This window comes from Hyla sarda, chromosome 4 (genome assembly GCF_029499605.1).
Source record: "Hyla sarda isolate aHylSar1 chromosome 4, aHylSar1.hap1, whole genome shotgun sequence".
In the NCBI taxonomy this organism is placed as follows: domain Eukaryota; kingdom Metazoa; phylum Chordata; class Amphibia; order Anura; family Hylidae; genus Hyla; species Hyla sarda.
Genome location: NC_079192.1, coordinates 139,313,632 through 139,339,803, shown reverse-complemented (window position 1 = coordinate 139,339,803; position 26,172 = coordinate 139,313,632).

Sequence of the window (26,172 nt, the reverse complement as noted above, 5' to 3'; positions counted from 1 at the left end):
TCCACTTTTCAGGTACCCTTTAAAGATGAATGGCTCCATTTTCTGCAACAAATCTGCTGTGTATGAATATACTGTAATGCAGAATGTATATTTGTATATTTCTATACAGACATTACATATTAGTTTCTGAATATATAGAGCCAACTGATCTACCAATATCATTTAGCGAACAGAATCTATCCTGTGTGTTTGTCACTATTCCACGGTCTTCCAGTACAGGTTATGTTTTATTGCTTTGCTTAGAATATCCAAACAATAAAGGCAAATGACAAATGGCTACATTGTTTGGGTTTTCAGCACTGTGCAAATTTTACACACTGTCAGAAAACAGACATGTAATACTGACAATGTGCGTCTGGGTAAGGCATTGAGATTATTCTTTATGACCCGAGGGCACATTTGGAAACAAAAACATGTCAAGAGTAGAGCCCCACCTGCAGCTCTGCAAACATTGCATATTTTACCTCAAATTCTAACAGTAAGGCCGGCTTCATATAGTATAAGTATTCTAACCTAAACAAGCAAAAAAAGCTCAGATTTTACCATCAATTTCGAGTTTTTCGTAAATCAAAAAACATTTTCAGCTAGATTTATTAATATCCATCTACAGCTCGTTGAAAAGGAGCACCCATTATGTAGATAAGCACTCATTACATGGGCAATGTTGGTCTGCCCACTCGATAATCATCCCATGAAAAAGGGCCCTATGAATGCGCCAGATGTATCTCCTAGCTCAAGCTGTTTGATACATTTGTTGTATTCTTAGACTGTCTAGTCTAAGTTTAAACCAACTATTACTTAAATATTGTGGGGGCGATTTTTCAACAATTTTAAACACATTACCTTGGTTTAAAAATATGGTGCATAGATGGTTTTTGCAACATTTTCGTGCTGAAGTGATTTTTGACAAACTTGCTTCCTTGAACAATGTTCCCCTATGACTTTGCAGTGATTGCGAATTTGTCATGTGCGACCTTTCTAAAAATGTCACAAATTTTGTGGCACAGGGCTCCAAATGTTGCAAATTAGTACCAGAAATCTGTTCACTAACCAAACTTACAACAACCAATATCCCACATTAGTATATGCACCAAATTTATCACACTGCGTGCGACTTTTGATAAATGGAACCACACATACATCTAACTTGAGCCTGCTAAGTTAGTTTAAAAAACATATATAGCTAGACTCACATTGATAAGTTTCCTCCGTTAACCTGTTAAGGACGCAGAGTGTACCTGTACACCCTGGTCTCTTTACCAGTGTTTGAAGCGTGCTCACGAGCTGAGCACGCTTCAAACCTAGTGGGTCCTGACTGCTATCAGCAGCCGGGACCCAGGGTTATTGCCGGGCACTGCCGATTGGGCCGATGCCTGGCATAAACCCTTTATTACCGCGATCAAAGTTAATCGCAGCATCTAAACCAAAAGTAAAATTATCCCGGCAGCTCAGCGGAGCTGGTCAGGACCATCGTGGTGAAAGTGCGATGTCCCGATCAGCTGAGTGGACGGCGGGAGGACTCTTACCTGCCTCCTCATCATCCGATCGGTGGTCTGATGCTCTCAGCCAGCCATATCACTGATCAATGCTATGCTATGCTATGCTATGGCATAGCATCAAACAGTATATGCAATCAAAAGATTGCATGTTATAGGCCCCATGGGGGCTAAAATAAAATATATTAAGTGTTAAAAAAAAGAAAAACAAAAATGGTACAGATAAAAACTACAGACCATGGGGCAAAAAATAAAGCTCCTCTATGCGGAAAAATTAAAAAGTTTATAGGGGTCAAAAGATGACAATTTTAAACATACTTATTTTGGTGCTTGTATTATAATTTTTGTAATACTTACATAAATTGGGTATCCCTGTAACCGTAAGGACCTGAATATAAGATGTAATTTTTACCCGAAAATGCAGTGCGTAGAAAAGGAAGCCCCCAAAAGTTACAAAATGGTGTTTTTGTTTTTTTTTCACCCCACAAAAGTTTTTTTTTTTTGCATTGCCACAGATTATTTTATCAAATAAGTGATGTCATTACAAAGTACAATTGGTGATGCAAAAAACAATGCTGTTCAGTGCTATGACATATCATAGCACTGATCAGTGTTATCGGTGCTCTGCTGCTCCAGCCTGCATGGCTGGCTGGGAGCATCAGACCACCGATCGGATGGCGAGGAGGCAGGTAAGGGCCCTTTCGCCATCCACTCAGCTAAGCTCCGCTGAGCTGGCGGGATAATTTTACATTTGTTTTACACGCCGCAATCAACTTTGCGTCTAAAGGGTTAATGCCAGGCATCAGTCTGATCCGCGGTGCCCGGGATTAACCCTGGGTCCCCTGCTGCTGGTAGCAGTTGGGACCCATGTGGTTTGAAGCGTTCTCCACTCATGAGAACGCTTTAAAACCCAGTAACGGGACCAGGGCGTACAGGTACGCCCTGCATCCTTAACAGGTTAAACCTTTGACCAAAACCATGGTTGTCTTTTCGAGGCCACATTCCTTTTTGGATGTGGCATAAAAAGTGTCAAAAAAGTATCTAAAGCTCATCACAAAAGGTGGTGCAAGTCATGTAAGACAAATGTAAGCAAAAATTATCCCACAGTTCTGGATAATAAATAGATCAATAAATAAACAACTCTTGTTTTTTTAAGTCAAACTTTTTTTTTTTTTCTTTTTTTTTTAAGTCAAAGTTAAATGTTGTTTCAAAAGGAATGTATTAATTTAACATGGAGGCATATATGAAGTCAAGCAGGGTAAGCAGCTAGCAGACATCTTCGGCACCGCTTATCTCTGTTGAAAACATTATAGATGGGTGGGAAGAATTCAAGCTGCTTAATTGATCATCCTAATGGACAGCTGCCTAAGGCCACTAAATAATTAGCAATTTTAGTGCACCTAGAGCAGTGATTCTCAACCAAGATGTCTCTGGCAGTTACAAAACTACAACTCCCAGCATGCCCGGACAGCCTTTGGCTGTCCGGCATGCCAGGAGTTGTAGTTTTGCAACAGCTGGAGGCACGCTGGTTAAGAAACACTGACCTAGAGGCATAATCAAATTTTTAGATCAAATTCTACTTTAGTTGTATCACTAGCCAACAGTCATTATGTCAAACCCAATGTTCAATAGCCCACATTTCTTATTGCACATGAACCAATAAATTTATGCAATCTCCGAGGTTTTCCATGTTTCAATGCCCAAAATTCATAACATTTTTATGTCCCTTTTCTTTTATTAGTGTATTTTAATTTTTAATGGAACTTTGCAAGAAAAGGGACATGGTTAGGAAAGTGTCGAGGACTTAGGGACAAATGGGTCACCTGGAAATGGTAGAAATTACTCTGCTGTAACCAGTCTAAAAATCAGAGACATACGTTACAAGTACAAGTTAGTTTAGTATAAACAAGAAGTTTATACATATAGGGGCTCCATTCTCAGTGTACTATTCCAGTTTAAAGTAATTACATTGAAATATTAAATTCATTAACATTGAGAGACTTTCTTAAACATTTGGTGAGGATGTAAATACAAAGTGCGCAAAAATTTTAGCACTTTAATAAATTTGAGCTATATAGTTACCAGTTTGAATATATCAAATAAAGGCTATTTACTAAATATTGTTATAAGCAGAGTGGTCATAGACATGAATGTCACCAGCAGAATGGTATTACCAATGTGAACCATGGTGTACCTCTGCCGGGTCCATAGAATATAATGGACTGGACATCTTCTACTAGTTTAGTAAATTTCTGAGCATATACTGTAATTTTGCTGGATACTTTTGAGTAAATGCTCAGAAATGGACCAAAGCCAATTCTAGAATACATTTGGTGTACTCAACTCAATGGTGTACTCAACTCATGGTAGAGCCTTGCATCGAGAGTGGGATCCTGCGGGTCCCGCAGAACCCAATAAAAAACTTGTGGCCGTGGGCAGTATTGAGGTTGTTGAGGGCAGGAGCGGGCAGTCCCTGAACATTCAGTGGGTTGTCTAAAATACAGAGCAGTCCCGCAAACCTCTGAAATTACACAGGGGGCTGATAAAAAGTCACAAGAGGGTAATGAAATGGCACAAAGGGGTTATGAAAAGACAAAAGGGGTAAAGAAATGCCACAGGGTGTTGATAAAATGACACAAGGGGGTACTTTTGACAAATGTTTGCGGGAGCGAAAGGGAGTGGAACACACAGCTTGTGGGAGCGGACGGTAATGATCAGAAATTCAGTGTGAGCGGGATTAGGAACAGTCCCGCGCAGGGCACTACTCCATGGTATATATTGGATTCCATACACATGCCAAAATATACCCCGAATGTAGTGTATTTATTAAATGTGAACATTAGTCTTACATTTACAATAGAGGTTGGTACTAAGGGTATTGTTCTGACACCATCTGCAAGGGTCGTCCTGATAGAAATGTTTATCAGATCCTTGGGAATGTTCATTGGGGGTTTAGAAAGTTGTGGCATGTAAAGGGTTAAGCGTTTGACTCACTGCTGACTCCTTTTCTCATCTACAAACACCGAATGCATATCTCGGCATGCTCTACAGAACTACCCATGTTACCTACCATAACCTTTCCCGAAAAAAAAAGATTTGCTGACAGAATGCAGTTACAAAACTTAGAGATATGATTTTATATCTGCTATAAATTTATTAAAATACAATATTCTGCCTAGCACAGGACAATGGAGTTGAAAAAGAAAGATGTTATCGGCAGATGATGGAAAACCTGTCACAAAAGATATTGCACTCCCAAAAATCTTTTCTTCAATTTTGCTTGATTAAAAATCCTTCCATCTCCCAGGGGAGCTTACGGAGAGAAAACAAAGGTTGACAAAGGTATTGCAGGATTCTGCTTGTTCATAGCCTGAGGTCACACATAAAGAATCCACAACAAATGCCTCAGCAGTAATGATAATAGTTCATCCTGACTCTTGTTTGTTGACAAACACAGAATAACATGGTTTAGACAAATGTGCAGAAGTCTTTTCAAAGAAAGGAAAATAAGGGTCTGATTTCTTTTGTTTATAGAGAAGAAGACAATCAATCCAAAAATGAAAGAAAATGGCATAAGTGAATAGATTTCCATAGACATGCGGGTCCCTGGAGGCATGGCTGATGGCTGGTTCTGAGGTCGTAAAGTAAACTCGGAGAGCTCGTGTACAAATTACATGAGTATTCAATGTGACACTGTATGGTGACCTACTGTGTTATGGAGGTATTCTCTCCCACATCTGAGGGACCGTGGTTTGGTTCTGTCTGATTCTAAAGCTGGTCTTACATATTAGACTTTTGTCACTTAAAGGGGGTACTCCGGTGGAAAACTTTTTTTTTTTTTTTTTTTTTATCAACTGGTGCCAGAAAGTTAAATAGATTTGTAAATTACTTCTATTTAAAAATCATAATCCTTCCAGTACTTATTAGCTGCTGAATACTACAGGGGAAATTATTTTCTTTTTGGAACACAATGCTCTCTGCTGACATCTCTGCCCATTTTAAGAACTGCAGAGCAGCATATGTTTGCTATGGGGATTTTCTCCTACTCTGGACAGTTCTTAAAATGGAGAGCAGAGAGCTCTGTCTTCCAAAAAGAAAATAATTTCCTCTGTAGTATTCAGCAGCTAATAAGTACTGAAAGGATTAAGATTTTTTTAATAGAAGTAATTTACAAATCTTGCACCAGTTGATTTAAAAAAAAAAAAAAAAAGTTTGCCACCGGAATACTCCTTTAAACCTGACGATTTCAGCAGAGCCAGACCTTTATCCCCAGACTCTTCCCCAATGGCAGATGATAGTAGACACAGTGAATTTCAACTGCATGGTTCTTTGGTTCTTAGCCAGAGGTGTCTGTCAGCAGTTTTCTCTGCTCTGTCCATTGAAAACACAGGCTGAACTAAGCATACATTAGTACAGGGGTATTGAGCAAACCTTTACCAGACAGTATCAGAGATGTATGCAAGCCCTGTATGTTTCTAATTTGTATCATCTGAATATATATATATATATATATATATATATATATATATAGTATATAAAAAAAAACATAAAATATATATTTCCTGATCATCCATGGCAGCACACAAGGGTTAAGGTTTCCCTCATTAACCTGGAATAGAAGAATGAACCAGCAATAGCACCAAGACAAGTAATTAAGTAACAAGGTTCAACCCCCTCCTAACCTATAAGTACCCCACAAACACAGACATACTTCGCATTTTTTTCTCTTCTTGGAAGGAAGAAGACCTGAGACAAGTAGCCTGTAAATCGGGTGTTTACCTGATCCCTGGGGTATCGGTCTGGGTGGCCGCAAACCGGGAGTTTTTCCGGTCCCTCAGCCTTTCCTCTACCCCTCTGTGTGGTGGTAAAATACTGGTGTGGACCTCCTCTCCTGTTTGGAGGTAAGTCCAGTGGTCCGGCCATCCCTAGAGCCTGCAGGCGGGTGAAGATGCCGGAGTTATTGCAGAGATCCGTGCGGAGCCGGGAGGAGGAAGCTGCGCATGCACCAGATGCGAATTCTGGTTTGTGCATGCGCGGACATCCGAATCCTGGTGGGAGTTTTAAATTTGCCAGGAATTTGCCACTCAGATCCTACACTCTGCTAGGGCAGCAGATCTTCTGAGTGGCACAGAATGTCTAATAAAGGAGGGAAAAGAAAAAGAAAGTCTAGGCATGCTGCATGCCTAAAATGCCACCAGCCCTTACCGGAAGCCTGGGGGGAAAGATATCTGTGAAGCCTGCCTTCCAGCTAGCCAGCCTGCCTTCCAGCTAGCCAGCCTGCCTCAATGGCACCAGATGTGTTTCTAGGATGACTTAACCCCTTAAGGACCGGGGGTTTTTCCATTTTTGCATTTTCGTTTTTTGCTCCTTGCCTTTAAAAAATCATAACTCTTTCAATTTTGCACCTAAAAATCCATATGATGGCTTATTTTTTGCGCCACCAATTTTAATTTGTAATGACGTCAGTCATTTTGCCCAAAAATCTACGGTGAAACGGAAAAAAAAATCATTGTGCAACAAAATTGAAAAAAAAAACGCAGTTTTGTAAGTTTTGGGGGCTTCCGTTTCTACGTAGTACATTTTTCGGTAAAAATTACACCTTATCTTTATTCTGTAGGTCCATACGATTAAAATGATACCCTACTTATATAGATTAGATTTTTTCGGACTTCTGGAAAAAATCATAACTACATGCAGGAAAATTAATACGTTTAAAATTGTCATCTTCTAACCCCTATAACTTTTTTATTTTTCCGTTTATGGGGCGGTATGAGGGCTCATTTTTTGCGCCGTGATCTGAAGTTTTTAACGGTACAATTTTTGCATTGATAGGACTTATTGATCGCTTTTTATTCATTTTTAAATGATATAAAAAGTGACCAAAAATGCACTATTTTGGACTTTGGAATTTTTTTGCGCGCACGCCATTGACCGAGCGGTTTAATTAATGATATATTTTTATAATTCGGACATTTCCGCACGCGGTGATACCATATATGTTTATTTTTCTTTTTATTTACACTGTGTTTTTTTTTTTATTGGAAAAGGGGGGTGATTCAAACTTTTAATAGGGGAGGAGTAAAATGATCTTTATTCATTTTTTTTTTCACTTTTTTTTGCAGTGTTATAGGTCCCATAGGGACCTATAACACTGCACACACTGATCTTCATTATTGATCACTGGTTTCTCATAAGAAACCAGTGATCAACGATTCTGCCGCATGACTGCTCATGCCTGGATCTCAGGCACTGAGCAGTCATTCGGCGATCGGACAGCGAGGAGGCAGGTAGGGGCCCTCCCGCTGTCCTGTCAGCTGTTCGGGATGCCGCGAACAGCCCGACTGAGCTAGCCGGCCACTTTCGGTTTCACTTTTAGCCGCACGGCTCAGCTCTGAGCGCGCGGCTAAAGGGTTAATAGCGTGCGGTGACGCGATCGGCACTGCGCGCTATTAGAGGCGGGTCCCGGCTTCACTATGACGCCGGGCCCGCCGTGATATGACGCGGGGTTACTGTGTAACCCCGCGTTATATCAGGAGAGCAGGTCCAAGGGCGTACCTGTACGCCCTTGGTCCTTAAGGGGTTAACGGCAAACTGACCTCAACATTTCAAGAGGTTGTGGCTTCGGTCAAAGGGAAAAAGAAAATCAGACCTGAGGTCAGCTGCATTGCTCCTGAGCTATCGGTTTCCTCCAGCGCTAAGATTCTGGAGATGAAGAGGATATGGGGATCAAATTTTTTTATTAATGTGCATAAAGAAGCCAAGGAAAGATGGAAAAATCTCCAAAAGGCATCAAATTACAGATTATACATTCTTATAATATGCCAACAAAAGTTAGATTTTATTTCCGTCATTTACACTTTCAAAACAACAGAAAACAAAAAAATGGTGTCTGCAAAAGTTTGGGCACCCTGCAGAATTTATAGCATGCACTGCCCCTTTTGCAAACCTGAGACCTGCCAGTGTCATGGATTGTTCTCAATCATCATCTGGGAAGACCAGGTGATATCAATCTCAAAGGTTTTAAATGCCCAGACTCATCTGACCTTGCCCCAACAATCAGCACCATGTCTAGAAATCTGAAACTGAAAAAAATTGACACTCACAAAGCTGGAGAAGAGCTTGCAGGATTGTGAGAAAAACTATTCAAAACCCACGTTTGACTACACTATCCCTCCAGAAAGATCTGGCAGATACTGGAGTTGTGGTACACTATTCCACTATAAAGAGATACTTGTACAAATATGGTCTTCATGGAAGAGTCATCAGAAGAAAACCTTTTCCAAGTCCTCACCACAAAAATCAGCGTTTGAACTTTGCAAATGAACACATAGACAAGCCTGATGCATTTTGGAAACAAGTTCTGTGGACGTATAAGGTTAAAATTGTACTTTTTGGCCGGAATGAGCAAAGGTACGTTTGGAGAAGAAGAGGAACAGAATTTAATGAAAAGAACCTCTGTCCAACTGTTAAGCATAGGGGTTGATCAATCATGCTTTGCAGTTGTATTGCAGCCAGTGGCACAGGGAACATCTTGAGTAGAAGGAAAAATGTATTCAATAAAATTTCAGCAAATTTTGGATGCTAACTTGATGCCATCTGTGAAAAAGCTGAAGGCAAAGAGTGGATGGCTTCTACAAATGGATAATGATCCTAAACACACCTCGAAATCCACGGGGGATTACATCAAGAGGCGTAAACTGAAGGTTTTGCCATGGCCTTCACAATCTCCTGACCTCAACATAATTGAAAATCTATGGATAGACCTTAAAAGAGCAGTGCGTGACAGACAGCCCAGAAATCTCAAATAACTGGAAGACTTTTGTAAGGAAGAATGGGCAAAGATACATCAAACACAAATTGAAAGACTCTTGGCTGGCTACAAAAAGCGTTTACAAGCTGTGATACTTGCCAAAGGGGGCAGTACAAGATATTAACTCTGCAGGGTGTCCAAACTTTTGCAGACGCCATTTTTTTGTTTTCTGTTATTTTGAAAGTGTAAATGATGGAAATAAAATCTAACTTTTGTTGACATATTATAAGAATGTCTAATCTGCAATTTGATGCCTTTTGGAGATTTTTCCATCTTTCCTTGGCTTCTTTATGCACATTAATACAAATTTTTACCTGGGGTGTCCAAACTTTTGATCCCCACTGTATCGCCTTCAAAAGGAGAAGAATTCTAAGCTTGTATCGGCTGTAAAGTCGGCTTTGGGATCAGATAAGGAGGTCTCTGTAAAAACAACAAAGGACCGCCTGTTCTATTTTCCGCCTGGCCAAGGCAGGGAATTTCCTTCCCATCATCTGATTTCTCAGTGGCGAGAAAAGGACTGGGATAAGCCAGAGAAGCATACGGATCCAGGCGCAAAGTTTAAATCAGTTTATAGGCTCCGTCAAGCCTACTGCTCCTTCTGGGAAAATCCTCCCAAAGTGGACATCCAGGCTGCAAAATTAGCGAAGAAGTCGGTTTTTCCTTTGGAAGAATCCTGCAGACTTCCAGATCCCTTGGAGAGGAAAGCATATGCAATTAAAACATTTTAGTGGCATCATCTGCAGCTAAAGTGGCAGAGTCCTTAATTCCGGTGGCAAGGGCACTCTGCGTTTGGCTCTCCCATCTTTATCTTTCTCAAGATATCTAGGAGGGAGTACCCAGAGATGAGATATTAAAGAACATATCTATTATGAAAACAGCATCAGATTTTTTATGCGATGCTCCCTTGGATATGTTGAAGTTTTCTTCAAGATCTATGGTTACTAGAAGAGTACTTTGGATCAAGCAATGGGACGGTGATATCCCTGCAATATATAACTTTGTATCCTTGCCATTTCACCCTTCTTCTGTCTTTGGGCCCCAGCTTAAAGAAATATTAAAGTCTTTAAGTGAAGAAAAAGGGGACGCTTTTCCTAGCAAGAAAAAAGCACATTTCAAGCATACAAAAGAAGATATAGGAGGTCGCCCAGACGACAGAATCCTTTTGGCAGTCCGACTGAAGAAGGCAAAATAGAGGAAGGCAGGACCAGGATGGGGCTTCAAAAAAGAAGCCCTTTACTCCCAAGAGGGATGACCAATGACACCAGTTTACCAGTGGGTGCCAGGCTCCAGGATATTGCAGTGATATGGTCCGCAGCATCCTCAGATGCCTGGGTCGCAGCCACTATAACAAGAGGATATTCACTAGAGTTCAGAGAAAGGCCTCTTCCTGATAAGCATAACCTCCAATCCCATTGTGCTACAATTGGTGGAGCAGTTTATCCAGAAAAAGGCCCTAGAAGAAGTACCATCTCGAGAAAAAGGGTGAAGGTCATTATTCCCTAGTTTTCGTGGTTCCGAAGTCAGAAGGGGATTGGAGGCTTATCATAGATCTCTCGTACCGAAATCAGTTTTTCGTAAAGAGGTAATTGGCTCAGCTGTACTCAATATTCACCAGGGGGATCACCTAGCATCAATTGATCTACAGGATGCATACCTGCATGTTCCGATATTGAAGAGCCATCGGAAGTTTCTACGTCTGGCAGTTCGGGATCATCTCAAAGTTCGGCATCTGCAGTTCAGATGTCTTCCGTTCGGGATCACCTCGGCTCCAAGGGTCTTTTCGAAGATTGTAGGCTCAAAGACATACATGTCACGCAATATCTAGACGATTGGCTGGTGAGAGTGCCATCGGAACAAATCCTGAATCAGGATATCCAGTCAATTATTTAAATCCTGCAGTCCCATGGCTTTCTGATAAACTGAAAAAGTCTAATTTTACACCATCCACCAGTATCCCCTACCTAGGATTCATTATCGACACTCAGAAGATGAAGCTTCAAATTTCTACAGCAAGGATGAATATCTGCCAGTCGGTGAGGTATTTTGTGTCTCTAGATGTGTGCTCCATCAGATATGCCATGAGGATCCTTGATCTTCTTACATCCACGCTCGAAGCAGTACCATGGGGGAAGGCCCATATCAGGAATCTTCAGACTCACATCTTGAAATCCTGGAACAAGAATCAGGACAGTCTGGATTGTCTTATCAGCATCCCCAGCGCTCTTAAAGCAGATCTTCTTTGGTGGTTGAATCCAAAGAGATTCTCTATCGGCAAGTCTCTCATATATACCTAGCCGGTGATTCTAGCCGGTGATTCTAACCACGGATGTTACATCAAAAGGCTGAGGGGCTCACATGCAAAATGCCTGGGTGCAGAAGAATTGGAGTCCTAAAGAGGCAAGACTATCATCCAACATGAGAGAGTTAAAAGCCATCAAGTTGGCTCTCTTTCATTTCCAACCCTGGCGGGAACCAGAAGCAGGCTGCTACAGAAAGAGTGTGCCCGGATCATGAGTTGGGCAGAATCACACCTGCTTTCCATTTCTGCGGTTTACATCAAGGGATCTCTGAACATTACAGCGGACTGGTTGAGCAGGGATCCGGTCCTACCGGGAGAATGGGAGTTGAATCCCAGAATCTTCAGTATCCTGACAGACAGATGGGGTCTTTCAGACCTAGATGTGATGGCAACTCGCCAGAACAGGAAAACGCAGTGCTTTTGCTCACTGGTGAGAGTGGACAACTTGACTTTCCCAGACGGCCTCTCCATCAGTTGGAGTCACAGGTTCATCTATGTGTTTCCTCCTGTACCTCTCATTCCCAAAGTTCTGAGGAAAATTCAGAATGAGAATGTAGAAGCCATTGCCATTCTTCCATACTGGCCCAGAAGGGGCAGGTTTCAAGTCGCATTGACGTTTTCGAGAGGTATATTCTGGGAACTTCCAGTGTGCCAGGATCTCCTACTACAAGCAGGGATGTTCCATCTGGATTTTGCCAGACTACGACTAACTGCTTGGAAGATGAGAGGTCAGCCTTAATGCAGAAAGGCCTGTCAGAGGGAGCAGTGGACCTCTTACTAGAATCCAGAAACCGTCTACAAGGAAAGTGTACTCTAGAGTTTTGGGCCTGTATTCCAGCTGGTGTTCAAGAAACAGGGTATCTCCATCTGAAGTTTCATCCTTACTGCATTTTCTTCAAGAAGGCTTCAACAAGGGGTTAAAACTCAATACCTTAAAAGGTCCAGGTAACCGCCATCAACTTCTATTTGCATGGTGTGTTTGCTGGTGTCCCGCAAGTCTCTAGATTCTTCAGGGCTATTAACAAGCTGAGACCTAGCTATCATGACCCTATTCCATCATAGGACTTACCCCTCATGCTAAAACATCTTTGTGAGCAGCCGTTTGAACCTATGGATGAAGCCTCTCTGAAGTTCATCTCCTTTAAGATCATCTTCTTGATTACTATCACATTCGCCAGAAGAGTCAGTGAGTTGCAAGAGTTGTCTAGCAAAGAACCATATCTAAGGATTCTTTCTGATGCTGTTATCCTTCGTACTTTGCCGAGATTCTTGCCTAAAGTACAGTCAGAAGCCAATTTAAATCAGGAAATCATTCTTCCAGTATTATCCTCTCAAGAAGGTAATATGCCTCTTTTAGATGTTAAAAGGGAGATTGTCATCTATTTGGTGAAGACGGCATCATTCAGGCTCTCAGAAGGACTATTTCTTCAATTCCAAGGCCCTAACAAAGGCAAGAGGGGAAGAACATCTTCCTTGGCCAGATAGAGACACTATAAAGAAATGTTACGTCATGGAAGGAATCCAGTCTCCACTGTCCTTAAGGGATCATTCGACGAGGTCAACTGCAGCCTCTTGGGCAGAAAGGTACCACATTCCTATGTACCAAATTTGTACGGTGGCTACATGGGCTTCACCTAATACCTTCATGAAGCACTACAGATTGCATGTCGCTGCCACTCGGGGATCGGCCTTGGCATGAGTGTTATCCAAGGAGCCGGTAACCTATAAAATTACCCCCCCCCCCCCCTGTTTATTTCTTCACTGCTGGGAATATCCCATTGTGTGCTGCCATGGATGATCAGGATGTGGAAAATTTACCTTTTCTGAAATTTTAACTACCTGGAATCCTTGGCAGCACAAGTATACCCACCCAATAAAATATATTCACTGAAGCATAAAATATGAAGTGTGTCTGTGTTTGTGGGGTACTTATAGGTTAGGAGGCGGTTGAACCTTGTTAACTTAATTACTTGTCTCGGTGCTATTGCTGGTTCGTTCTTCTTTTCCAGGTTAATGAGGGAAACATTAACCCTTGTGTGCTGCCATGGATTCCAGGATTTATAAATACATTTCTTTCAGTAATTTTTCTGGGAACTGTTCTAATTTTTTTTTAAATTGTTATAATATTTTTATTATTATTAATAAAAATAGCAATAAGTATTTTCATTTATATAGCACCAACATATTTTTTTTAGCATTGCACCATACAGAGGGACATACCATACAGAAGAGATCAAACATTTCACAGTAGCAAATAATGCAGTGATTCAAGTGATTCACAAGAGCTAACAGTCTATAGCTATGTTCTTACAGCAGAATTTCTGCTATTCCGTTCAAGTTCCGCACAGAAAAGCAGATTGCAGTTTTGTGCAATTTGAGCAGAATGCGGCCAGAATTTCTGTGCTGTCAAAACACAGATTCCACTGAAATTCAGAGTCTCATTAAAGGACTTATCATGAACGAAAACGTATACTCTATCAGCAAGCTAGGGGATAAGTTTTAGATCGCGAGGGGTCCAACTGATCTCCTGAATGGGGCCCCTGCTTTCTCTTCTGCAACCAACACGCCCCCTCCGTATAGCCCAGTACAGGAAATAGCAAGGGTTCAAGAGGTTGGATCCCCCGCAATCTAAAACTTATCCCCTATCATGACGTTTTTGTTCATGATATATTTCCTTTTACCTCAGTGGGGCTCTGAACAGAATTCCTTAAAATTTAAAAACCTGTCTTATTATTTTGCAGAATCTGGAATGCATAAGACAGTGAAATCCCCAATGAAGTTAATGTGCAGTAAATTTAAAATTTTCCAAGCAGAATTTTCCAAGCAGAATCCTGCCGGAAATTCCGTCTTGTGAACATATGAGGCAATAGGGGAAGTTAAATTTCTTGCTTTGCACAATGATCCAGCCATAGTAAGCTTGAGTCTGTTACCTAGCCAGTATGTGTATGTACTGGTGTGAAGCCCTGCAACATATGGGGTGTCAAGTATACTGATAATAAAAAAAAAAATTTAAAAATGTGCTACTCCGGTGCAAAGTAAAATTTCATTGTGTCTTCTGCGGTGTATTTGAGAAAAACCCCATTTCCTCTCACATACCTAGACCACAGCTTGCTTGAATTCTCCATATTGTTCAGAAGTTACTGCTTAGCCCCAAAGTGATTGTCTCCTGCGCTCCACCCCTCCATCACTGTGAATGGCCTCTTGCTGAGTCCTTTAATAAGTTTACAATCCAGCTTAATGTTGTGTTGGGAAAGGCTGGTGTTCACCTCTAGTAATTACTTTCCCCTATTGGATACTATGAGTGCATTCTTCTCCCATCAATCCATTGAAATATACAATTTAAAGAGCAATTAAAACGGAATGTTTTCTAATGAAATCAATGGAAAGTCGGAGGGAAGAAATGCGCACGCTGCTTTTTGTTTATTCTGCAAAGTAGATCACTGACACCATCAGTGCATTAAAGCATTTTCCATTGCTGTGGCTCTGCATAATATTGCTCATTTATAAATTTATAAATGGAATGGAAATATGGTTTTCAGAAAGAGGTTGTATGACATAAAAAAAAAAAGAAAAAAAATTTCCTTCCGGAAACACAAGCTCTCTATGTCCTAGGCTTCCACTAATATTACAGCTTACTTTCTTTTAAAAGGATAGCGCAGTGTTTTCCAAACAGTGTGCCTCCAGCTGTTGCAAAACTACAACTCCTAGCATGCCCGGACAGCTGTTGGCTTGCTGGGAGTTGTAGTTTTGCAACAGCTGGAGGCACGCTGTTTGAAAATCACTGTAATAGAGCAATATCAGGCACAGCCAGTGGAAAAGAGTAGCACTACTTCTGGAAGAAAGCAGCCATATATATATATATATTTTTTTTAATGGACACTAACTATCAGATCCAAAAACTTTTTAAATGTTGTTACTGATGAAAACTAAAGACCTTTTGTAATATGGTTGTTTAAAACATTTTAATAATGAAAACGGCCCCTGAAAATTCCACCACTAGGGGTCCTCATACCTACTGGGACTCTAACCAGTCCTGCAGCAGCATCAGGCTTGTCTGTGAATCATGGACAAGAGATGACTCATAGACAAGGCAGCATGAGCAGGAACACCAATCACCTTTCACCACGAAGTAGGAACACGCCCCCTTCCCCTGAAAGGATTTCTAACACTATGAGCTAATGAAAAGAGATATTTTTATAATAAATATAGGTGATGGGGGCATAACAATTAGATGTACATGGTCAGGATTAGGTACTGAGTAATATTAGCATTTTTGCTTTTGTAGGATCTGACAGGAGTAGTGCAGTGGAAAATAACTTATCCCGGCCCCCACAACCCCTTCTAGCAGACTGACTGGGCCCTGTTCAGGAGATTGCGGGGGTCCTAGCAGTCGGACCCCCGCAATCTTTAACTTATCCCCGACCTTTGGATAGGGTATATGTTATCTTTCACTACAGAACTCCTTTAATCTCGTAAACCCTTTTTGAACTATAACATTTCCTATATGGAGCACAATGGTGAGTTTCTTCTGCTTTACTGCTATAATATCTGTTTCTAAAAAATAAGAGTGTCTCATAGCTGTTCATGTTATACCTCCAGCCCCTATTCAGTGATTGCCTCTCATGAGGTTGACAGGATGCCCTAGGTTCTAAGATAGTGTATCTGAGGAAAGTTGTCATAAAATTGTTATCTCCGCTAGCCACAACTTCTAATATGTTTAGTGAAACAATCTATAAATAAACCAGCTGTCTTGGCTTTGGAAAGTGATGACACATTTTGGATAGCGTGAAGCCTACCTTCATATTATTAAAGTTTCCCCCAGGCTTTCACTTACATAGGACCATTTTTTTTTTTTTCGTTTTCCTATTTTCTCTGTCACTTCTAGTTCAGAAGGTCATTGTCCTCTGGAAGGCTCTGTATTGGTTGCATTTACTCTCCTTGTAAGTAAAAAGAGTTACACTGTAGTCATTTCTGGGACAGTCCTAGCTCCTTGTCCCTAGCACAGGATACCAACCAAACAGGCATTACAGAGGTGGTCACTACAATAAAAAAGACTTAGTACTAGACATCTTCTAGGTAAATGTACTGTCAACCAAATGTTTATGTATTCTCTATGTAGAGAAGAGGGGTAAATTGTTGTCAGATAGCACAGTCATCCTCACTGATGTCCTTATTAAAGGGGTACTTCGCCCCAAGACATCTTATCCCCTATCCAAAGGATAGGGGATAAGATGTCTGGTTGAAGGGTCCCGCTGCTGGGACCCCCCATGATCTCCCTGCAGAGTGAAGCCGGAGGCTGTGCCCCCTCGTGACGTCACACCCTCCCTCTCAATGAAAGTCTATGGGAGGGGGTGTGACAGCTGCCACGTCGGCTCCCTTAGACTTGCATTGAGGAGTGTGGTGTGATGCCACGAGGGGGCGTGGCCATGACGTCACGAGCCTCCAGCACCGCAGTCAGCTTTCTTAACAAACACCGGGTGCTACAGGGAGATCATGGGGGTTCCAGAGGCGGGACCCCCACAACCAGACATCTTATACCCTATCCTTTGGATCGGGGATAACATGTCTAGGGAAGGAGTACCCCTTTAATAAGGACATCAGTGAGTATGACTGGTAAGGAGGAAGGCTAAGTTATGAATGTTACTATACTCTAATATTAACCCATTAATCCATCACAAGTAGTTGTTCTTTTTTTCCTCCAAATGATTAAACATCCTGATCTGACTGAAAGGAAGCAACACAGATCTCTTTTATAACATTCCTGCAACAATGAAATGTAACAGTGCATAACCTGGAAGTCTGCCCTATATTTACTTTACACGTACTCTGAGCACCGTAACACTGACCTGGGAGAAACAAACAGGATTTTGCTGACTTCAAAGGTCTACTAATGCATAGTGTTAGTAATTCTATTAAAAGACAACCCCCCCCCCCCCCCCGACACACACACACACGCATGCCTATGCCAGTGTTCATGCAAAAAGACATTCTGCTCCTCCCATACATAAAAAAAAGTAACAAGTACCATAAACAACAGTAGTCTGCCACCTATGGCTTCCCAGATGTTGTAGAACTACAGCTCTCAGCATGCTGCAGAACTACACATTTTACATCTCTGCTTTGTTGCACAGTTCATTGCTAAATAATCTGGTTAGATAGCAGGTATCTCATGTACAAGAAAAAATAGAAACATGAGTCACATTAATGCATACTATATTTAAGCTCCCCAAAAATTTAGTCACATTTTGCCTTATGCAAAACTAGAATGAAATCCCATTTGGTATAATGGGCAGTCATCCGCTTGAGACATGTAGCTACACCGCTGAGTATATCCATTCTTTGTGCAGATTGCATTATGAACCATTAATTCTTGAAAGCACTGCTATTTGCTGGTGACTGCATTATGATGTGTAATTCCTAATCAATATTCAGCAGGACAAAATGTGCAATAAATTTAGGTTAAATTGGATGAATGTTCTAGCAGCGTGAATGTATCATTGTTGATCATGATGAGTCAACGTAACTGGAAGTGTGGTTATGTTTAAACTATATAGATCTATATGGCAAAAAGGCATCAGGAAAGGGGGGGAGGTGTTACTTATGTAAGGAAATGTGACACAATATCCATTTATCTTGGTTTGAAAATTCAGTTATGATATTCACTATACCATGAGAGACAGGAGAAGACTAAGTGATGGAAGTATGATGGCAATGAGATTAACCCAGAATGGCTTCAGTAATTGGAAAAATGATTGACGTGGATTGATGTGGCGTACACTGTGTGAGTCTAGATGTTTTTACTTAGCAGAGCTATACCTTTTCTTAAGCCTGTTTTTATAGTTTTCTGTCATTTACTGAAGGGATAAATGGGAATTCCTTATTGAGTGGACCCTGTTTCCATAGTCTTTTAAAAAGATCATTCTTGTCAGCCATCGTTTTCTCAGCTCCCCTCGTACAATTCAATGAGCTGTATGGGGCTTCTGAGATTTCTGTGTATAGAGCTTTTAGAGCTAACGAAACGACTAAATCATGTCAGGCGTCTTGGACTCAGACTGCCCTGGTATCTCTGCTTGAGGCAGCACCCATCCATTGTTCAGTAATTGAGTTCTAGGAGTACAAAGCAGAATCGCTAGTCTCAACTCTGAATCCTGGCCGGCACAAAAGCATTGAAAACCTCAATGTTACTATTCAGACCAACAGTGTACATGTGATGAACTTGAAGGGTCATATATATCACATTTTTTATATATATATATATATATATATATATATATATATATATATACATACATCAAGATATAGGTTCATGGTGAATAATGAAGAGTTTAAAATGTACTGTTATCTTAAGTATCTGCTTTAAATAAAACAAAAAAATATTTCCTTCATTAAAGCTTCCTCTTCTGTAAAGCCTATAAAATCTTTTCAACTGTTTCAATATTTGTGATTTTCTTCTCTAGGTGTTGTCAGGTGTCATGTCATAAAACCAATCTCTCTAGCAATGCAGAAATAGGGGGAGGGGCTGTAATTATACACAGTAGATATGTCATCCAGAGGCCTGGAAAGCTGACAACTCAAGGAGCTATGTATTTTTTTTCTGCGTACTCCAGCACCAAGGTGGGAGACCTGGGGTTAGTGGCTGGAAGCGAGAAATAGATAGATAGATAGATAGATATAAGATAGATAGATAGATGTGATATAGAAAGATGTGAGAGAGAGAGATAGCTTTGTAGTTGTAGTTTTACAACAGCTAGAGGCACCCTGGTTGAGAAACAATGAGATAGATGTAAATAGGCACTATCTCATTGTTTCTTAAACAGGGTGCCTCTAGCTGTCACAAAACTACAACTATCAGCATACCCACATTGTAACCTCCCCTTCCCTCCCCAGACAGGTGCTTACTTTAATGGGTAGCTCCAGCAGTCAGCATGAGAAGTATGTGCTGGAGCAGGAAACACAAAGCATGTGCTACTGCTCCACCAATAGTGTGAGGGGAGGGTGGGTCTCTCCTGGCTCTCCTTCTCCCAGTCCCTCCCTCCTGGCTCTCCTTCTCCCAGTCGGTGCGGCGGCCCCTGCGCTGATCTTAAAGGATCAGCATGTGGCAGGTTTGCAAAAAGAAAAAGTGCTGGCAGCAGCGGGCCCCCTCTAATGCTCCAGTCTGCCACTGGGAGCAGGAGACCACTGTGTAAACAGTGTTCTCCTGCTTCTGTGCTGGGGCTGCAGAGTGGCCATGCGTACCTTGAATGTATGGCCACTCTGTAAGGTGGGCAAGTTAGGCGGCTGCGAGACACTCCTCCAGCACGAGGTCTTAGGCGGCCACCTAATTTGCCTAACAGAAGAGCCGCCTCTGCATATAAAAATAATCACAATACACAAAGTTGTATCAAAAAAATCACTGTGTACACACAACTAGGGAATTCACAGGGCACCATAATAACATTGGGTTGGTAAATGTATTAATGATGGGAAGCAGACCAAAGATAGATGCTGATTACTATTAGTGGATATGTGGAGGCCTACCCTATGGGGTTGCAGATGGACAGCAGAGAAAAGGTGAGTTGTGCCCTCTAACTCTAGAGTTCCCCCACTTCTGCCCCTGCTTTTTGAGGGCCCCACCTATTAACCCCTTCCCGCAGAATGGCATATATAAACGCCGGGTTGTGCAGTGCGTTCGCGCATCCCGGCGTTTATAAATGACATTCAGTTAACCCGGCGATGCGCAGCATCGCATGGGTTAACTGGCAGAAGTCGCTCTGTTTCCAGCAGGGGACAACTTCTGCTTCACCCCCCAGGACCATCCATTGATGGTCCTGGTCAGCGATCACTGTGATTGGTCCCTGTGGACCAATCACAGTGATCTGGGGTGAAAGTTCAGATCCCCCGCACTGCCCGCCCCTGGAAGTCGGGCAGAACGGGGGACAATGGCTGCAGGGGCTCGCAGGGACCTGCGGCATAGGTGGGGAACACCAGGGGACCGGTGGCCTTACCTGGAGCAGCGGCGGGACCGAGGAGCAGCGGCAGGACCGGCCACGTGGACGTATGTAAGTATGTGGTCCTCAGAGGCAGCAGTGAAGATCTTCACTGCTGCTTCTAGAAGTCTGAAAACTACAACTCCCAGCATGCCTAGACAGCCTTTGGGGCCCTCCAGATGTTGCAAAACTACAACTCCCAGCATGCCCTTCAGCTGTCTGGGCATGCTGGGAGTTGTAGTTTTGCAACAACTGGAGACACACTGGTTGGGAAACATTGTCTGTTTCTAACTCAGTGTTTCCTAACCTGTGTGCCTCCAGCTGTTGCAAAACTATAACTCCCAGCATGCACTAACAGACCATGCATGCTGGGAGTTGTGGTTTTGCAACAGCTGGTGCACCCCTCCCCCCCACCTGTGAATGTACACGGTACATTCACATGGGCGAGCTCCCCCAATAAGAACGTCCGGTACACCACTGTTTCCAAAGCAGAGCCTCCAGCTGTTGAAAAACAACAACTCCCAGTATTGCCGGACAGCCGTTGACTGTCCACGCATGCTGGGAGTTTTGCAACAGCTGGAGGCACCCTGTTTGGGAATCACTGGCGTAGAATACCCCTAAGTCCACCCCTATGCAAATCCCTAATTTAGGCCTCAAATGCGCATGGCGCTCTCACTTTGGAGCCCTGTCGTATTTCAAGGCAACAGTTTAGGGTCACATATGGGGTATCGCTGTACTCGGGAGAAATTGCGTTACAAGGTTTGGGGGGCTTTTTCCTCTTTAACCCTTCATGAAAAGGAAATGTTGGGGTCTACACCAGAATGTTAGTGTAAAAAAATTTAATTTTTTACACTAACATGCTGATGTTGCCCTATACTTTACATTTTCACAAGAGGTAAAAGGGAAAAAAGTCCCCCAAAATTTGTAACGCAATTTCTCCCGACTACAGAGATACACCATATGTGAGCGAAAAGTGCTCTGGGGGCGCACAACAAGGCCCAGAATGGAGAGCGCACCATGTACATTTGAGGTGATTTGCACAGGGGTGGCTGATTGTTACAGCGGTTTTGACAAAAGCAAAAAAAAAAAAAAACACATGTGACCCCATTTCGGAAACGACACCCCTCACGGAATGTAATGAGGGGTGCAGTGAGAATTTTCCCCCCACAGGTGTCTGACGGATCTTTGGAACAGTGGTCCGTGAAAATGAAAACTTGTACAGCCCACTGTTCCAAAGATCTGTCAGACACCAGTGGGGGGCAAATGCTCACTGTACCCCTTGTTACGTTCCTCAAGGGGTCTAGTTTCCAAAATGGTATGCCATGTGTTTTTTTTTTTTTTGCTGTTCTGGCACCTTAGGGGCTTCCTAAATGCGACATGCCCCCCGAGCAAAATTTGCTCTCAAAAAGCCAAATATGACTCCTTCTCTTCTGAGCATTGTAGTTCGCTCATAGTGCACTTCAGGTCAACTTATGGGGTACCTCCATACTCAGAAGAGAAGGGGTTACAAATATTGGGCGGTATTTCCTGCTATTAACCCTTGTAAAAATGTGAAATTTGGGGGGAAACACACATTTTAGTGAAAAAAAAATTTTTTTTTTACATATGCAAAAGTCGTGAAACACCTGTGGGGTATTAAGGCTCACTTTATTCCTTGTTATGTTCCTCAAGGGGTCTAGTTTCCAAAATGGTATGCCATGTGAGGGTTTTTTGCTGTTCTGGCACCATAGGGGCTTCCTAAATGCAACATGCTACCCAAAAACCATTTCAGAAAAACTTACTCTCCAAAATCCCTTTATCGCTCTTTCCCTTCTGAGCCCTCTACTGCGCCCGCCGAACACTTTACATAGACATATGAGGTATGTGCTTACTCGAGAGAAATCGGGCTACAAATATAAGTATACATTTTCTCCTTTTACCCCTTGTAAAAATTCAAAAATTGGGTCTACAAGAACATGCGAGTGTAAAAAATGAAGATTGTGAATTTTCTCCTTCACTTTGCTTCTATTCCTGTGAAACACCTAAAGGGTTAAAATGATGACTGAATGTCATTTGAATACTTTGGGGGGTGCAGTTTTTATAATGGGGTCTTTTGTGGGGTATTTCTAATATGAAGACCCTTCAAATCCACTTCAAACCTGAACTGGTCCCTGAAAAATAGTGAGTTTGAAAATTTTGTGAAAAATTGGAAAATTGCTGCTGAACTTTGAAGCCCTCTGATGTCTTCCAAAAGTAAAAACTCGTCACTTTCATGATTCAGACATAAAGTAGACATATTGTATATGTGAATAAAAATTTTTTTTATTTGTAATATACATTTTCCTTACAAGCAGAGAGCTTCAAAGTTAGAAAAATGCAAAATTTTCAAATTTTTCATCAAATTTTAGGATTTTTCACAAGGAAAGGACGCAAGTTACCACAAAAATTTACCACCATGTGAAAGTAGAATATGTCATGAAAAAACAATCTCGGAATCAGAATGATAACTAAAAGCATTCCAGAGTTATTAATGTTTAAAGTGACAGTGGTCAGATGTGCAAAAAACGCTCTGGTCCTTAAGGCCAAAATGGGCTTGGTCCTGAAGGGGTTAACGATGGCCTCAACCACGGTGCCATTCCCCAGCCTGTCTGTAAGTGAGAGAGAAAACATAAAACCAAAAGAGATAGAAAATGCAGTAATAATATTAATTGTGTTTCCGATGTTCCAAGGGGTCAGGAGTGTCCCCAATAACCACAATTGAAAAGATGACAATCACACCCAAACGTTATTTAGTACCAATGGATGTCAAATATATACACCTGGTTCAGAGATAACCAATAATTTAAAGCTAGTTCCAACATTTTTTCCCCATACCAATTATGTTGGGTTAATCATTGAAGCATTTGGTTAGTGATTCATAAAGAATGCCATATAGATACAGGCAGAGATAGCATCAAGTTATGTATGTCCTATAAGTAGTACACTGATAGCCACTAATAGATTGGTACCCCAGTTATAGCGTGTATATGTACAATACAATATGAAAGTTGCCCCCATGTACATGAGTATACAGTAACTACAAGTATAACTCATTGTTTGTCAGATATCAGTCATTGAGGGAAAAATGTATCCCTTAGTGTCTATGTGCGCCCAAAGTCCGGTGTCTCATAGATGTGACACACGTGACCAATGCGGAAATAAATATGTCTCAATGTCTAGATAATATCCGTTGGTAACAATATAAAATGTGTCACAGAGATGATCTCAAACGGCAAACCAATTGGTAATGCTCATTTCAGGAGTATACCGGATAGTTAGCAAGTTTAAGTCAGCTCTTAAGGTAGCACAAAGAGCAACACCTATACATAGAATATTATATTAAGATGGCACATAAAACAACACCTCAGTTTGGATATATTCCAAGGTGGCCCAAAGTGAACTTGTAGTATAACCTGACCCTAGATAAATGCAGCCAGGCTATTACAACCAGTTATCATAAAAACACAGATCATAGACTAAGAGAGAAATGATGCTGGAGAGTGTAATGGCACTCTACAGCCACAATACTTATCGTGCTCCCCGCTGGCATAGATGATGGCCTGGATTGTAGATGGAGATGGTAGCCCCGCTGGGAGTATGGTATACAAGCCGTCCACAACTTTGTGTACTGGGATTATATTTATATGTCACTCTTTTATTTAGTAGTACAATTTAAAGTTAAGTTTGATCTAAGGATTTGGACCAGAGGTCAATTGTCAGTGATTACCATTTTTTGTCATTACCTCTTGGACAAGCATTGTTGGGGAGTAGGGGACTCCCATATTGTATAGCCCCCCTTGGTGAGTGATAAAGTATACAGAACAAACATTCTCACTTTTACTAATATATGGGGAGATTTATCAAAACCTGTGGAGAGATAAGTTGACTAGTTGCCCATAGTAACCAATCTGATTGCTTCTTTCGTTTTTTAAAGGGGTATTCCGACCTTAGAGATCTCATTTCCTATTCAAAGGATATGGAATAAAATGTCTGAAAGCACGAGTCCCGCTGCTGCAACCCCCATGATCTCCATGCAACCCCCGGCATTCTGTGCCGAGACGTCACGGCCACGCCACTCAATAGACGTGTTGTAATGTCATGAGGGGCGTGGCCATCACATCATGTCTCGGGAGCAAGCTACACGGAGATTGCGGGGTCCCAGCGACAGGACTCCTGCGATCAGACATCTTATCCCCTATCCTTTGGATAGGGGATAAGATGTCTAAGGCCAGAATACCCCTTTAACAAGGTTTCTGCAAAATGAAAGGAGCAATCTGATTGGTTGCTTTGGGCAACTGGGCAAATTTTTCCGAGCACAGATTTTGATAAATCTCCCCCATAATGTTTTCATCCACGTTAAAAAAAGAGCTAACTAATAAAACAAAATTTTTCAGTTATATGAGCAAACTTGCTGCAAAACATGGTAATGATAATACATTTAAGGGTATTACTTCTTTGGCTCTCTGGTACTCTACTTTCACCCTCTAAAAGCCTGTATGCCTCTTTTTTGCGACAATATTTTGCAGTTATTGAACATTGCAACATGAGCATCATGCCTTGGCACAAATCCCCTCTCACTTCAGAATGTATACTTTCAAGACAAGCAAAGGGCAGAAGTGGAGAGCTGGAGATTGGAACAGCCAATGCCTTTTCTGCTCCCCTAAATAATCCTTTAAGGGTCTATTCACACGTACAGTATTCTTTGCAGATTTGATGCGCAGGATTTTAAGCTGTGTTAAATCATTCAGTTTACATAGTAATCTGAAGCAGAAAATCCTGCACATCAAATCTGCACAGAATACTGTACGTGTGAATAGACCAGAGGTTGGTTGAGCAGGGAAAACACTTACTTAACCCAGTCCCCTTTAGCTGCTGTGCTAACGCTCCTGGTCCTCTGCTGGTCACCCCTGGTCCCTGTGACACACCAACCCCACAGGAACTGCCCACTCAGCCAATCATTGACTTAGGCCAGACGTTGCTGCGGCCCTTGCTGTTGCCTGGCTGTGTCTGGGAAGCTGTGCAGCATCCATGGTATACCTTTATAGAAGTTAGGCTGTATTGGCCAATTCCAGACTGAGAAATGATCACAATTTATTGCCAGCTCACAAAGTTAAGAATTATTATTATTATTTTTTTTTTTTTAAATAATGGAATAACAGGTGGAAATGGTTATGACTAGAATTTGTGCACAAATGTTTCATTCCCAGACATACCATGTGGTTATACAGAAGGAGGCTTTGGAAAAGTTAAGTTAGTTGTTAGTTGTATGTGGTCTGGTATTATCTGTTATTTAATGGTCATAGATCCTCAGATCAGATTTTGCAGTGAGGGCCAGGGACCTTCAGCTGGGTCATCACTTCTGTTCATCATAGTTATGTACTATGATGGACAGAATTAGCACCAGATTTTCAAGTTGGCTGTTAGTCTTGTTTTATCAAAGGACGGAATAGATTCCATCTATAAAAAGGGCAAGAGCGCATGTTTACCAAGAAATAGTTTCCTGGACAAACACATTGAATTTCTTATCCTTTTGCAGCATGAGGTTGTAGATGTCAAAGAGCATTACCTGGACCTGTGCCAAGG